The 15,838-nt window shown below is 38.6% G+C and overlaps 1 protein-coding gene across 2 annotated transcripts in view; it reads right to left on the bottom strand.

The window, feature by feature from the left end:
• LOC149787004 (uncharacterized) overlaps positions 1-15,838 on the bottom strand; it is a 55,767-nt gene that overhangs the window by 1,123 nt on the left and 38,806 nt on the right. For both annotated transcript variants that reach the window (XR_016425246.1, XR_016425245.1), the window contains one exon: positions 14,089-14,185. The gene's annotated coding sequence lies outside the window, so the exon portion shown is untranslated. The remainder of the gene's footprint in view (positions 1-14,088; positions 14,186-15,838) is intronic.

Genomic DNA, 15,838 nt, shown 5'->3' with positions numbered 1-15,838 from the left:
CATTGTGTTACCGTTGTCGTTGTTACTTGACAATTTTCTTTGCATTAATAACCCCAGGTCCATAATCGTATCATCATAGATCAAGATCATTGGGAATATTTCGGGCATGTTCTGGTGTCGGATCAGAGCGTAATGATATATATATATATATATATATATATATATATATATATATATATATATATATATATGTCAGTATATATACAAGAACATAAAACACAAAACGCGATTCATATTAATATACTACGTTGTACAGAGGTACAATTAATTACAAAGAACAAGTTGAACCACGTTGAGTGTGGTTACCTTTTAGTGATAGCAAGGTAAGCGACTCTGTAACAATCGACCTAAATCAAAGTAGTTCAGCAATTAATTGTTTTGTGCCATCTTCAACATTTTACATCCCAACGTAATATTTCATCCTGGATCTAAACGTTTACTTAGCTGGCTCAATTGCATGAATTTATGTTATAGAGCAAAACAGAATCACTGAGTTTGTAATACATTATATATTATGACTATTTTTTCATGGTAACAGTTTGCAAGGGTCATTAATTTAATGACCTTTTTAATATTAATATTCTACATAATCGTAGATTTGCACTTTAAAGAAGATACTCTTGTAATAGTAATTGTACATTCATTCATTCAAGGTTGTGTTATACTCTGATCGAAGTAAACATTACATTCTGACTTCAAGAAATGAGTTTTTGCAAGGCCAATACAATCTAATTCCTGACTGGTAAGTGAAAAGCATCTGACCTTGTTTACGAGTTCGGATTATTTGGAAACAATGTGTATCTTTAATTTATATTACTTAGTACTTATCAGTATAAGAGATAGGGATTTTTCATTAAGAATCAAACATTGCTTGTATTAATATTGGTCTTGGTTTTTATGTAAATCAGTCATTCAGTGGAATTATACATTTTTAGGATATTTGGAATTATAACTATTTTGTAATTACTGTGAATTCATTTGTATACATGATAGGTTATATCGTTGCTATTCATAAGTTCTCTAATTTTAAATCAGAACCATAATGAACGTCATTCGGAATTCTACTTGAACTCATTTGGATTATTCGATTCTTTTGGTCTTGATAGAATATATAGAAATAATTAGATTTTCATTCATCATACATAATGTTATTTTTGATTTTTTGACATTGTATTTTAAAGAAACGAATTACATTTTCAATTTGCAACTCTTGTAACAGGGCATCAGTGAATGAAATATTACAACATACTTATTTGCCCAAGAAAGCTGTTGTCAAGACTGTACGCTGATGTAAGCAATATGGTGGCTGTTAATTATAGTTGCAGTCTCGCAGCTGACTCAAAGCCAGTTGCCGCTGACTACCATATATATATATATATATATATATATATATATATATATATATATATATATATATATATATATATATATATATATATTTGTGGTCTAAGGTTGACATTGCCCGGGGTGGGAGTGGGAGACAAGCGCCCCAATCCTCCAAAATGCCCCATACGGCCTGCGTCTCCAACTGCCTCTGTCAACTAAAATCCAGCTCCTGGCCTTCGCGAGTGGCTTAGATTTGAAGCCCGGCAGACCATGTTTTCTACTAACAGGAGAAGGGGTGAAGGCGGCCCACTGGCGCCTTAAAACCAGTTGCTTCGGGTAGATGGGACTCGTAAACCTTGGATGGTAGCTCATCTAGGAGAAGGAAAACTCCGATTCCAAACTTCTGCTGCCTTGTGGCTATACCCACTCATGGGAAAGGCTAAGGGAGTAAACCCCGACAGAAAATCCGGAGATGGAGTCCCTAAGGCGGTATGACATTGACTTCAACGTCATTCCGGCAACTCCTGCGACGCCGTTGGTGCCAAGCTGTATCGGCATTCGTCGTTCCCTTGGGCACACCAGCTGCGTGGAGAGGGGGGATCTGCTGCATGGGCAACAGCTGATTCTCCATACCACCCTGCCCAGGCTTCATAGCTCCACTGGAGAGGACACTCCAGCGTCGTCGTACGGCGTCGGCACAACACGAGAAGTAGCAGTTTACCGGTTCTAAGTCAAAGCTCGATTGGCGTAGAGCTTGGCGCCAGGGGTTACTTCTGACGGTGGGAGAGATCATCAGGTCTCACTGGACAGCTACCGCCCGCCTCAAGCTGGGCAGCCCCCAGTCAGTAAGGTGCTGCCCGCCATGGCCTGCCTGCTTCACTGGGTGCGTGGAGCTCAGAGAACCATCTCGACAAGTGGGCCACAAAACTCTGCACCAGGAAAGACTAAAAGAAGAAATAAAAAGACTCCAACTCTTCGTTTTGCAACCTGGAACATCAGGACCATGTGCCCTGGATTGACCACTGACCTACAGCAGATCGACGATGCACGGAAGACTGCCGTCATTGACAGAGAACTCTCCCGACTGAACATCGACATTGCCTGCCTCCAGGAGACCCGACTGGCTGACAGCGGCACCATCAGGGAAGCCAATTACACATTCTTTTGGCAGGGGAAGCCCTTGGATGAACCTAGGCAGCATGGTGTAGGCTTTGCCGTCAAGAACACGCTAATCGCCTTCATTGAACCTCCATCATCAGGTACTGAGAGAATCCTTGCCCTCCGGCTGTCAACATCCTTAGGCCCGGTCAACATCTTCAGTGTGTACGCCCCAACCCTCTACTCCACCTACGAGGAGAAAGACAAGTTTTATGAGGCTCTGGATCAGGCAATATCCAGTATCCCCAACAATGAAAGCCTTTACTTACTAGGAGACTTCAATGCTAGAGTGGGAGCTGACCATGAGGCCTGGTCCACCTGTCTCGGTTTTTACGGAAGGGGCAAGATCAACCAGAATGGTCAGCGACTGCTGGAGATGTGCTGCTCCCACAGCCTATGTGTGACAAACACTTTCTTCAAATGCAAGGAGATCCACCAGGTGTCGTGGAGACGCCCACGTTCACGCCACTGGCACCAGCTAGACCTCGTCATCACCAGGCGTACAGAACTGGCCAGTGTCCTCCTTACCCGCAGCTACCACAGTGCCGATTGTGACACGGACCATTCCCTCGTGGCCAGCAAGGTGCGAATATTACCCAAGAAGCTGCACCACGCCAAGAAGAAGGGTCACCCACGTATCAACACCTGCTGTGCAAGCAACCCAGAGAAAACACAGCAGTTCATCAGCAAACTGAAGGAAGCCCTCACCAAAGTGACACCTGATGACACCATTGATTCCAAGTGGTCCCATATCCGTGACTCTGTGTACAAATCAGCCATCACAGCTTACGGGAAGAGGGAGCGAAAGAATGTCGACTGGTATGAGGCAAACTGGGAGGAGATGGAGCCCGTGACTGAGGCAAAGAGGAAAGCCCTTCTGGCATACAAGGCTGCACCTAGCCCCAGAACACTACAAGCCCTCAGGATTGCAAGAAATAACGCCCAGAAGACCGCCCGCCGCTGTGCCAACACCTACTGGCTGAACCTTTGCAACAGTATACAGACAGCTGCTGACACCGGGGATACAAGAGGAATGTATGAGGGTATCAAAAAAGCGACAGGCCCCCCCAGCTACAAGACCGCCCCCCTCAAGTCCAAGACGGGCGAAGTCATCACAGACCAGGGGAAACAACTGCAGCGATGGGTTGAGCACTATCTTGAGCTATATGCAACCCAAAACAATGTCACTGGAACTGCCCTGGACGCCATTCCAGACCTGCCTGTCATGGAGGAGCTAGACACACAGCCCACCCTGGAAGAGCTCGGAAAAGCCATCGATTGCCTTGCCTGTGGGAAGGCTCCTGGAAGCGACGGCATTCCGCCTGAAGTCCTCAAGAGCGGAAAACCAGCACTGCTCCAGCCCCTACACACACTCCTCTGCCTTTGCTGGGAACAGGGATACATCCCACAGGACATGCGTGATGCCAACATCGTCACTTTGTACAAAAACAAAGGAGACCGTAGCGACTGCAACAACTATCGGGGCATCTCCCTCCTCAGCATCGTCGGAAAGGCCTTCGCCCGTGTTGCCTTGGCACGCTTGCAGATCCTAGCCTCCCGCGTCTACCCAGAATCCCAGTGTGGATTTCGAGCCGGCAGGTCAACTGTAGACATAATCTTCTCACTACGTCAGCTGCAGAAGAAGTGTCGCGAGCAGCGGATGCCCCTCTACATTGCCTTCATAGACCTGACGAAGGCGTTTGACATGGTTAGTCGGAGTGGACTCTTCAGACTCCTGCAGAAGATCGGCTGCCCCCCCCACGTCTGCTTGCTGTCATTATGTCGTTCCACGAGAACATGCACAGCACAGTGTGCTTCAATGGCGCAACATCTGAAGCATTCCCAGTCGTTAGCGGAGTCAAACAAGGCTGTGTCCTTGCACCGACGCTCTTTGCCATCTTCTTCTCCATGCTTCTCCAGTACGCATTCAAGGACTGCAGCGAGGGAGTGTACATCCATACCAGGGCTGACGGCAAGCTGTTCAACATCGCCGTCTCCGTGCTAAGACTAAAGTCACAGAGGTACTCATTCGTGAATTGCTCTTTGCCGACGATGCAGCCTTGACATCACACACGGAAGATGGACTCCAGCAGCTGGTATGCTGCCTCTCCCATGCATGTAAGGAATTTGGACTGACCATCAGTTTGAAGAAAACAAATGTCATGGCACAGGACACAGACTCCCCTCCCTCTGTCTCAATCGATGGGTACAATTTGGAAGTTGTCGAGAACTTCACATACCTCGGGTCTAACATCTCCAGCTCACTCTCCATTGATTCTGAGGTGGGCGGCAGGATTGCCAAGGCAGCAGCAGTGATGGCCAGACTTAACCAGAGGGTCTGGAACAACCCCAACCTCACAGAGAAGACCAAACTGCGTGTCTACCAAGCATGCGTGCTCAGCTCACTTCTCTACAGCAGCGAAACATGGACAACCTATGCAAGACACGAGAGGAAACTCAACAGCTTCCACCTGAGATGTCTGCGGCGCATTCTGCACATCCAGTGGCAGGACAAAGTACCCAACACAGAGGTTCTAGAACGCGCCAACATGAACAGCATGTTCTCCATACTCAGCGAGAGGCGCCTTCGCTGGCTCGGCCATGTCAAGAGAATGGACCCAGGTCGCATTCCCAAGGACCTGTTATATGGGGAGTTAGCAGAAGGTGCACGACCAACTGGACGACCACATCTGCGCTACAAAGATGTTTGCAAGAAGGATATGAAGACAGCAAACATCAATATCAACGACTGGGAGAGCTGTGCAAACAACCGTTCCAGCTGGCGTCTAGCTGTCAGGCAGGGAGTTCAAAACGCAGAGGAAAAGAGAAGAATAAAGCAAGCTGAAAAGAGAGCTAAAAAGAAGGATAAGCATAAGCGTACTTTGGAGCTATGCCATCGTCTCTCGTAGACGGACGGATGCCAAGAAGAAAAAAAAAAAATATATATATATATATATATATATATATATATATATATATATATATAGAATAAGTAGAATAAAGTTCATTAGGGTTTTGTATGGAAGTGTAGAGATATAAATAGCAATATGTAGTGTTTTCCAGATTTGAGAATTAATGTTCTGTAGGAATATGTGTTTGATATGAAAGTGCAATAACATATCACGTGTGGTCATGGCCATTCCATTTAGTAACATCATCAAATTCCACTTAATTTAGTTTAAACTATAGTCCGAATATACCTCACCGTTTGTTTGGCTCCGTCCAATTAAAAAAAAAAAACAATAAAAAGAACAAATGAGATCAAAGATGCCCATAACTTAATCAGTTCATTTACTGATTTATGATTTTAAACCTGATCATGCACAGGGTGGGATCTTAACACAGTTATCATCTGCACGTTTAACTTCAAATTAAGTTTTCAGTTTAAAAGACGACAATGCATGTCAGCCATTTCCAACTCCTGGACAAGTCCATTTTTAGCAAAGTGGTATTTGCATGATTTACTTTTATATGAACATAGAACAAAAATAATGTTGTCTCCTTCCAATATTTACGATGTCGCATCAAGCAAAAGAAAGACAACTACAAATTTTAATTTCCCGTGGATTTAGCAAGCAGTGTAAGTTCTCTATTCATGTGTGGATCGAGATGCAAAACTAAACTCTCAATATTATGGTGATTTTCGGAATTATCTGGCAGTTACCGAATAGGATGAACTACGTCACAATGATGCCCGAGGAAAGAGAATCGCCCTTAGTGTGCGCAATATGCCGTCGTGATAGTATGGAAAGACCCTCAAGCTTGAAAAGTACGGAAGATGCTAGTGTTATTGCCACTATAACAGTCAGGGTAGAAATTCAATGAATTAAATGACTGAGTTCTGTGCACGTTTTATCGCATTAAAGATTTCCGTTACTTAAATCGGTGGCGGGTACAAACAAACGACAAGGTATATTTATATATCAATACGCTTATGCAGTCACACGACTATTAAACAATTGGTGGTGCGTGTTCAAAGATAAAGTAAAGACATAAGTCATATAACAGTCAGAAAAGTAATGATAGGAAAGGCATAAATAAGTAAAACAGTGTCAGTGTACGTTTTTGTCCCTTTATACTCAGACCAATCCGGCTACCGTAGCGGCGATGAGATAATGAACTTCAACTGGCATAGTCCTGATAATCGCTACGTCTTACATGCAGCTGACAACTTTATTAGAACTTGATTTTGGAAAGCTCTTGCGTGTGAGATACCAAGTCGGGATTTAGTCCAGAGTAACCTAGTTTGTTTATCAACGAGTTTGTCATGTACAGAGCCTTACCTTGTGTTGCGGGATATATGGTACCATCAAGGATGATAACTGTACTAGCTTGAAAAAGACCAACCATTTACTTTTCGAAGTTATCAGGTACTGACAACGAGGTATTCCATTTTCCTTTCCTTACCTGAATTGTTTTAATTTTCTTTTCTGTTTCACTTTTTGTATTATAAAAATAAACAAGAAAAAGCGCAATATTCTTCGTGGACTATAAAGCTCATTGTGCTGTGCTTCTCTCTCAACAATAAAGTTTGAAAAAGAAATGGACGAGAGATAGACATAGAGTGAGAGAGATAAAGAGAATGTGATCCACTTTTTCATTAGCACACTTATGACATCAATGTGAATTGTTTGTGACATGGGGATATAATAATCAAGACCTTCGCAAAGGTGATCTTATCCTTGATTACAATTGAACTGTAACTCATAACATTATTTTATACTGTGTGTATAACTGATAGTTAAATATAAAAAAATGATACTAGCCCCTGTGCATCAAGATCTTTAGTGGAACGGGATAAAATCAAGTTGTCACAGATGATAATGAATGAAAAGACAGCTGTTTTGGAAGAATATAATAAACAACTATATAAAATATATTTTGTTTCTTACCAGTTGGATCATATACGTCTAAAAAGAGTTTGATAAATTAAGTCTCGAAGCAATACAATCCATGTACACACCGAATCTGCAGTATATAAGTCGCACCAGGCTTAAAATATTTCACTTTCCGCTGGCATCACCAGTGTGCCATTATTAGAAAATTGTCTTTTAACATCACTAATAATATTAGTAATCATTTTTATGAGCCTTATTTATCGGCATACGACATGTACAGTGACATTGCACAGAAGCGCTGTTGTGAATGGATGACAAACAACCAGAAGCCACACGCCTTTTGATTAGGTAATCGTTTACACACCCCAGTCTACGGCCCAAGGAAGACCGCAAATTGTGTGTACAATACACACGGAGTGTACCTGTGTTAAGAAAGACAATACCGACTTTGTGAGGACTTTTACAATATCATGTAGTTTATCTTTCATGATCCTTCTCAACCATTTTCCGAAGTCACATCCTCGACATGTTAGTTTACAATCAAACTCAGGTCCTCGCATGCATACCAAATTACACTCACCCACACTCACACGCATTCACACACACACACACACACACACAAACACACGATACGACACGTGTGCCAATATATATTTACAACTACCTACAGAAAACATGAATTAATACAAACATAATCAGGTAAGTTTGTATCTTACAACTACCTACACTATCCAGGAAGTAACACAAGCGTAATCAGGTCAGTAAGTTTGAAATTGTATCCCATGAAAACAGGATTATATACAGCGGAATCAAAACTATGACACATTAGGGTCAACTATTTATAATGGCGACTGCTCAAGAACAGAGTGAGAGGGGCACACGTACCCAGTCTGCTTTGGGCACTTCAAACAATAGTAATGCAAATATTACTCTTTACATTACAATTACAATAAACATATACTCGAGTACGATTACAATTACACTGTTACACTGAAATGATCAATTCAATTACAATTAAGTTTTATCTGGGTAATTAGGGTACAATTACATTACTTCTGTTCATTCTGTCACAGCTCACAGTTCTCTTTCCTTAACTGGAGTTTGCAGCGAACAATGTTCTTTGCATTAAGAGTTCAACATAACAAAATGAATACAATATTGTAGAACTAATGTTTGTCTTAAAAATGTAAACATTATTTATCTTCGTCTTTTATCTCTGTTATTGATACGTTGTACATTGTACGTATGAAAACGTAAGTGTAATGTAAACGTAATAATAATTTTGCATTATTTGTTCAGGATGTGTAATCAATTACAATTACGAATTAACCTTTATATCCGAATTGATTGCAATTACAATTTCCTTTTCATATTTCACCTAATAAATTAATTAATTAATTACTTTAATAATTCATTATTACACAATAATGTCAACCTTACACGACAGCTAGCATGAGCCCGCTCGTTGTGTGTCATTGTTCTGCAGTCCGTCATAATAAGTCAAATGACAAAGCATGATAAACATGAACACATCGAATAGCCTCTATATAGTGAATAATTTCGTCCGTTCAAGCAAAATAACAAACAAGTAAATGGGCGTTGCTGTTTCCAAACGAGACTGTTTTACAAGCAGTGTTACCAAGAAAACCAAAGGTAGATATTGTATGTGACACCTGTAACTGTGCGGTCAAATCAGCAACATCTGAAGTGTTCGGTACACTCTTGAAGAAGGTAATGTGCGGAGATTTCATGGAATTTCATAGAAACATAAAATGTCAAAAAACTATCAAATAATCCACAAATTATGATGAATTGTTTGGCAGGTTTTGAACCTGACAATGAGTACGTACAAGTCTACTGCAGAATTCAGAAAATTGCATGTTGCGGATTGCATATATTTTGTAGATACACTGACCAAAGTAGAGAGTCATTTAAAGAACTAAGCGGTTGTAAACGCATTGAATATCAGTGATTACGAATAGCAAATCAATAAGCTTTTAGATCATACTAATACAGGAGTGATGCACAACAGATTATGATGACAAAGACAAATGCGTTATAGTTGTCCTCCACTTACTATTGTGATTGAATCAATGGCATCGTCTTTAAATTTGGTCAGAATCGTGATCAAGACAAAAATACAAAATTGTTTTATTCAGGGTATGCTGAAACCAGCAAAGACGGTCACTTTGGAAACGTCAAAGTAATGGATGTTAAAACTCCATTTCTTCGGGTTATCACAAATTGCAACATACTTCCAATCTAAGCAAAGTTTGGAAGGAAGGAAATAATTAAGATGTTAGTGTCAAGAGAAATTAAATATTCAGTTTATAATTAAGAGAATGCACCCCTAAGTCAACGAGGTCGCTCGTAATTCCTATATTTATTCCCGGAGTGCTCCAAAACTAGTGATTTGACGCATTCGAACAAATTCAGTTCGAGTCTAATCTACCAACAACAGCTTTTGCAAGCTGCGCACACATTAAAAAGTGGCATATAAAGAGAGACATACCTGCCTTTTTAAGCTGATCTGAAGAGACAAAGAATGTATTATAAAACAAAATAATACTCGGGTGAATACTGGTGATCAGCTAGGGCAATTAAATATACATTAAACCCCGAACGTGGTGTTGGCTTTTTATGTTTATAATGGTGACGTTATCAAATATGTTGTTCAAGCTTTTGGCTGTGATAGGTTCATCCATGTATGTAGAAGATCAACATCGAATCAATTCGTACACATTAGTAAAATGGCCGGTTTTCTCAGTTCTATATAGACATTATATGGCTTTTAATGGGACGAAACGTCGATATTACCTGGCTTAATGGAACCCATTGAAGTTTAGGACCAATGTCTTTTACAATTCAGTATTGCTCAGATGATTTGGCATATACGATTTTTTGCACATAACGGTATCATTGGGGCTTTATATCAATTAACGTCGTTGAACAGTTGTTTGTGGTGTTACTGTTCTCTCCTAGCCAGGGTGATGCTGGCTGACAATACCCAACGTCAGAGCATCCCGGTAAGTCTTCCTATAACATCATTGCAAGCTACACACTGCCCAGTAAGCTACTGAACCTTTCTGTGGTGGATGATCAAGAGAAGGCAGTGTCTTTGTATCAGCCGAATTTTAGCCAAAGATGACGTAATCAGTCAAGTCAGAGCGAGAAATTTCAGTATGCGTACTATGGAATTTCAGCTGCCGGTAATGTTGAGATTGTTCTAACGTGTGATTGTGGTAACAACAAGTATTCGTGGAGTCCAATCAGCGAAGGAGGAGAGGTAAAGTCTTATCATCAATAGAACTCTCCATCCTGGCACTACAATTACATATATTTAAATAGCGCTAAGACACACATGTGCGTCCCCTTGCCTGTCGTAGATACACAGCTGTGTTTCAACATGACAGATTGAAAAGCAGTTGAGATCTGATTCCAGTAAACTTGAAGGCATGATAAGAGTTCTCATGGACAGAGATGATAACATAGATGTTGTACACTTTTCTAGTAATATACCTCATGATGCCTCTGTCCTACAAATAATCACTTCCGGAATATCAGCAAATCCGTTAGTCCTGTCTATGGACCAAGTAGGGATATGTTTATCGTCATAGATACTAAGAAACAAAAATACAATCTATAACAAAAGCATGCATTTATCAATTGCAATGAAGATGTAGGAGTTGACACAAAGCTCTAAATGGGTTCTGAGATTTCAGTCTGATTCAGAATAGTTTATATAGAACTTATACCTAAAGATTTGAAAGACTGGAAAAGGTACCTTTGTATTGATGTTTGATTGAATAATCTATCTAGATATTTATTAAGACTGGACACGGTACATTTGTATTAATGTTTGAGTGAATACTCTATCTAGATATATATTAAGACTGAACACGGTACCTTTGTGTTAATGTTTGATTGAATACTCTATCTAGATATATATTAAGACTGGACACGGTACCTTTGTATTGATGTTTGATTGAATACTTTAGATATATATTAAGTCATGAGAAGAACACTTGAGTTCTCTTGGTTCTTAAAAGATAGATGAATAACATGTGTTATATTATGTCAGCTACTTCCCGATGCAAAAGCATACATTATGTAATGGGATACAATCAAGCGGTCGTTCATAATAACTTGGTATGCTCCGTTGAACATAGTGACATAACACAAAAATGTAATTTAATCAGGCTTGCGAAGTGCTGAATTCAATAGTGCATCAATGAAGTCTGAAAATAATGAACATGCTATGTTGTTTTTATTTGTCATTTATTCCTCTCAGACAGCTTAATGTTGAGTTGAGAAACTAAATTCTACGTTGCGTCAATACAATTACGAATTAAGCATATGCCTTCACTTTTTATAAAATGTGCGTCAATTAATGGACAACAAACAAAGAGGTATCGCCATAATTAACGTTTGTGAGACAAACCTCTGGCATGGACACTCAGGCTGTGTCCAAAATATAAAAACCTGTGTGAACAAAGTCTGAAAGGCAAATCTCCGGTATGACAATCAGACTATGTAAACATGTTGAAACAAAGGTGTAAATAGGGTATAGAACTAAAATTTCCCGCATATGCAAAATATGAACCAACTGCTTAAATAAACTATAAGAACCAAATATATAGCATGGACATTCAGGCTGTCTCCAAACATAAAGTTAAATCAGCGGAATAAAGTATGTCAAATAGAAAACAAATCAGTATTAACACACGTCCCATGCTCTATCCATTATTGTCTGCATTGGTGTTTTTTCACGTACGGGACTATCATGCTCTTTCTGCATGGGAGAGGTTTCTGTGTAAATGACCTAGTCTACGTCCTATTTTTCCTATTTCGATCCATTATTTTATTCACTAAGGAGTAAAGAAAAGGTTAACCGTGAGCCTAGTCTTAACATAATTATCAATGATTTTAACCAAGGATTATACAGACGATGAGACATGTTGCAATGGCAGGAAAGGATGTGCCATCTTTGTTGTAAAATATTTCGTTGAAATGGATTTCATTAACTCTTTAAATGAAGTTATTTATGAGATAAAAAGGAAGTACGCGACAATTCAAACCGTGTTTTAGTCATTAATTGCTTAGATGGGATAAAATTCCCATAAGAAAGCAATCTTAAAATGATTAATATTAGGATATAAAACATTTTTAATTTCTAATTAGTAATGTATGTGTATTGGTTTGGTTCATTTTTAAGCAAGAGAACACTATTATAGTCAGCTCAGATAAATTATAACTTGTTATTTTTAAAATGTTTCTACTCTGGTTCTGCCTGTCGATATGTCTGTATATCTCTTCCTCTCTCAACTATTGAAAGCGGAGAATCTGGGCTTGAAACCATTACACTGGATCTAACATACGGCTCATAGTAGACCAAGTTACCCTATGTAGGATGGTTGTCTCGCCCTGTAGTTGGCTCCAAGATGGAATCGACATTCCAAGTTGGGAAATACCGGAATACCATTGCCGAATCATGATCAAGATTTAATAGAAAACGCAGGTGTGACTTTTCTGTATTATAAAATGCTTTGGCATCTTTCTAACTAACATGATAACGTATGTGCAAATCTTGACCAATATGTTCATTAAATCAAATAGAAGTAGTATATGCAAACAAACTAAAATTCTTCTAAATTACGCATTGAATCAAATTCAGTGCAGTGTCCCAGTTCTTTCAATGTGCTTGATTCTGAACTAAAGGAGCAGACTGCTAAAGTAACTCATAATAGGTAACGGGATACAAACTTACTGGGACATGTTTTGCTATGTAGTATGTTCCGTTAAATTATATGATATTGAGATTACTAAGCATACGAGAGGAAAACTTTGGCAGTGCCAACATATCGAAAAATAATGTTAATTAATGTTCGATAAAATGAGCCAGTTCAGAGCTTGAGACAAGTTTCGTTTGGATGACTGTGCATTGCATCATAATTCACGTAGGTTGGTTTGCGACATAAGTCAGATGGTGATGTATTGCGACGTGGAGAAGTGAGGGATTTATTCAAGGATGAGGAAGTGGCAAGTAAGAATTTATATTTCTCTTCCTGTTTTATCTAATTTTCAGTGTGCAAAAGTATTTACTCTAATGTTTAAATAAGTCTGAGATGAAGTTTTTATTTTAATTATTTATTGGACATGCGACATGCTTTTATAAGTGTTTGGACTAATATATTCTTTTACAATTATTTTGAATTGGTTCAAAGATATCCTGGATTAAAATCAAACTGATATAGCAAGACTTTTAGCACATCATCGCATTCAGAGATATTGGTTTCATCAGCATATTTAAGACCTGTAATTCATCCGAAATAATTTGTACGTTTGGACTTGTAATTGTAGTCTTGAATCTTTCGGGATTGAATTCACAATACTGTACTTTGCTCTGAAATTTTCATTTTATATATTAGGAAAGCGGGTTTGTTTTGCATTTTGTATTACTTACTTTAAGACCATATAGTCGTAACAATATATATATATATATATATATATATATATATATATATATATATATATATATATATATATATACCACATAGATTAAAAACAACACGGCATTTAAAGTGTTGATATAAAGCAAATTGATATACTAATACTATGTATATCAAATTATGACCCGCACATGGCGCAATAATACGAATATATAAACATTCTTTCAACCGAAGGCCTATAGATCAATGATGACTTTCTACTCATTCATTAACCATAAACGACATATGAAAATAACGATACAAAGTATTAATAGTACCTGTTTTCTAAACAATATTAAAATGGCACACAATTTCATCGGAATCCTTTCTTTTTTCCATTCCCCTCCCGAGCGTAAATACAAAATAAGCACAAATCTGGAATGAGAGAGAAAAACATTTAGCGCTGGATGAAAACATTAAAACTGAATTTGTATCAAGTAACCTACATTAATGTGGTTCGTCGAAACGGTATGTTTATGCTTTTTTGCGTTCTATGTACAGTGTTCATAATAACAATGATACATAGTTGCAATAACCAGTGACACTTGGGCCATATGTTAAATTTGTCTATAAGAGGCACACATACTGATTTGTGTATTTTTAATTTGTTGTTGTTTCTTAAACCTATTATAATTTTCTAAAAATCGATTATTAATTATTAAATATAAAATATGTCCAAATGGTCGCACCGCGCCCCCTCCCCCATTATCTTAGGTAGATACAGGCAAATATCCATGAAAATACATGAAAATACGATTTGAGCGTCGGGAATGTTTGCTTGTCTCATACGACGATATCTCTGAACCTATGAATGATAGTAATGTTAGTCAAACCGTTCAAAGGGGATAGAGAGAGAGAGAGAGAGAGAGAGAGAGAGAGAGAGAGAGAGAGAGAGAGAAAGAGAGAGATAGATAGAGAGAGAGAGAGAGAGAGAGAGAGAATTGTATAGGCTTTAACAATGTTAATTAAAGCAGAATAATGACTTAGATGAACTGTCAGTAGATTAAAATATTTTAAATACCTCTTGTTGGTTCGTCACTTCACTTAGTTTCTAGTCCACGCTAATTTCCAAACGCCATTACGTGAATGTTTAACTGTACAGGTTCAGTGTACAGGAAGGTAACCGTGTTTGCAGTGCACTAATTTCTTCATAAAAAACAAGTATTTTATGTTCAAATCATGAGTGTGTCTTATATTGATTTAATAAATGTTAATACAAATATAAACTGAGAAAACAAAACAACCAACTGATCAATTTGCATATGTGATTGTGAACAAGAAGAACAATCGTAGAACTACATTTTGTAGCGGACACACGCGGGGATGTAAGAAGTGATTCACTCAGTCAATTCACAGGTGCCAGGAGCATGTCGTAATTCCATTCAAAGTGCAGAGAGAAAGAGAGAGAGAAAGAGAGAGAGAGAGAGATGTTATGGTCTTACAGTAATTAATATAAATAGCAAAACAAACACGTTTATCAAAACTTTATATATATATATATATATAGAGAGAGAGAGAGAGAGAGAGAGAGAGAGAGAGAGAGAGAGAGGGGGAGGGAGGGAACATCTGCATTTAAATTCCCTGCTGTTAAGGTAATAGGCTAACTGACCAGTCAACATAAACGGACATAGACCCTCAATCATCTACATCTATATAAAAAATTTGGTTTACACTCTTTCTAAGATATTAAACAAAACGAAATAGTGTAACACACTTAAACTGTGTCTATTTAGGTGTCTCTGTTTATATCTTTGTTTGGTAGCACGTACTACTTTAGTGAAATATACATTATCAAATTTCAAAATAAATGATATGGTCAGGTAATTTTGATATATCTATAAACGTATGTGTCGCGAATATGTAAAGTTTAAAAACATTATTGAAGATAAATTATGCCTCCACGATTTTCTGAACTTTGACAGCTGATATAAATATCAGCAAGTTCTGTCACTCAATGTAAGCGTTTAAATGTTCACGTTATGAAATTTGACTGGAGCAACGTGAGTGGAGGAATAATGTTATGTATAT

This window comes from Sinohyriopsis cumingii, chromosome 12 (genome assembly GCF_028554795.1).
Source record: "Sinohyriopsis cumingii isolate HCF-2022 chromosome 12, ASM2855479v2, whole genome shotgun sequence".
In the NCBI taxonomy this organism is placed as follows: Eukaryota; Metazoa; Mollusca; class Bivalvia; order Unionida; family Unionidae; genus Sinohyriopsis; species Sinohyriopsis cumingii.
This window is presented reverse-complemented; position numbering and strand designations above follow the sequence as displayed.